This window comes from Priapulus caudatus, unplaced genomic scaffold (assembly GCF_000485595.1).
Source record: "Priapulus caudatus unplaced genomic scaffold, Priapulus_caudatus-5.0.1 Scaffold435, whole genome shotgun sequence".
In the NCBI taxonomy this organism is placed as follows: domain Eukaryota; kingdom Metazoa; phylum Priapulida; class Priapulimorpha; order Priapulimorphida; family Priapulidae; genus Priapulus; species Priapulus caudatus.
In genome coordinates this window covers 265,273-267,017 of record NW_014577496.1, presented here as the reverse complement: position 1 = coordinate 267,017, position 1,745 = coordinate 265,273, and positions in this window count along the sequence as shown.

Sequence of the window (1,745 nt, the reverse complement as noted above, 5' to 3'; positions counted from 1 at the left end):
GATTGTTTGACTAAAAAATTTTTTTTCTGGGACCCACGACAAGATATTTATCGCACGACAGTCGCAAGACTGTCGTAAGACTGTTGTAGGACAGACTCACGACAACCAGAAGACATAGATACCACAAAAAATCGTGCAACGAAAATGGTGCATGTTCAATTTTGCCTCACGACGGCAAGTCGATGCCACGATGCTCAAAATTTCGTAGGACTGTCTTGCGACGACCGCCGATGACCCACGATTTGCCCAAATTTTCTGTCGTGTCGTTGCACAAATGCGTCGTGGGCTCGTTGTGACCGGGGCTTAAGAGTTTTGTAAAACTAGGAAATGTTTAAAGAAACTAATGCAGATTATTACAATACTTAAAAATATCACGGTATATAATATAACATATTACCTTGACATATAACATTGCTTTTTAGTAATACGTACAACCATAATTATTCTACTCGAACTCAAATCAGATTAATCATAAGCACAACATTTTGTCACAGAGAGAATGAAATAATAGTACAATTATGGTCATAGTAACAGGTCATGAAGATGCGATAGATGCGATAGACGTTTACAGATAGAGATGTGGATATTAATTCGCATCTGCGGAAATCATTTACATATACTTTAGTATAAATATGACATATAGCTACTTCACGCGATATTAACACAGATTTATAAATAATACGTTTAATACGACGGAATTCGTGGAAAATTAAGCAAAGGATTATAGCTACTATTATATTTTGGATATATTTAATATAACGTAATTAATAAAAGTATATATAATTTAAAAAAGAATACACATTTATGTTCAAATACACATTTATGTTCAACCTGCCAAGATAAAAGTGGAAGCTGTTACTGCTCCAACATACTGGTACAAATGACGAAGATATATAAGCACGGAAGTAACACAAGATTCTTGCAAAATTGAGAAAAAGGTTGGAAACACGAATGCTGAAATAACGTAACATGTAATTAACATTGTAATTAACATTGTAAGTAAACATAAACATGGCAAGCTATCATAACCTTAATTCTGACTTACATGTAGTACAATAACCGCTAGAAGAAAGTCAGAGTTAACATTAGCATAACATTTTGATACAGGATAAAATATTAGTAGAACAGGGCCGTAGCCTCTGGGGGGAGGGGGGGCAAGGGGTATAGCTGCCCCCAATAGATTTTGGAGCAAATTTAACGTGATTTCTTTGTCACTTATCCGTGAAAACCTTGTCTGCGTCGCTCATCATTACACGGTTGAGTCATGAAATTTTGCCCCCCCCCCCGTAGGAATTTGCTCAGCCTACGGCCAAGTACAATTATATGATCCTAGTAACAGACCATATATAAGCATATACATATAATCAGGAGTAGATAATAGGGAAGTATAAAAGAGAGGTAGTTATTTTGTGCAGTTGCAGAGTTCGTCATATATACAGTATCATATACCGAACGAAAATGATATTACTGTTTACTTACGGCGATACTGACGCTAGTAATATGAAGGATAGTTTAGGGGGTGGGTCTATGACAGTCTAGTGCTCTGCTGCCTTTATTTTCCAGTAGCAACCGAGTCATTATTAAAACCATTCATGAGTTAGGCTTCGACTCATGAAAAAGGGCGAAGAAGTGGCGAAAATCTTTTACCTAAAAAATATATTTTACTGTATTTTGGCTATACATGTATGGCTGAATATCGGAAAACAAGAAAAAGACATTTTCCACAACAAACCATGTTATACAAG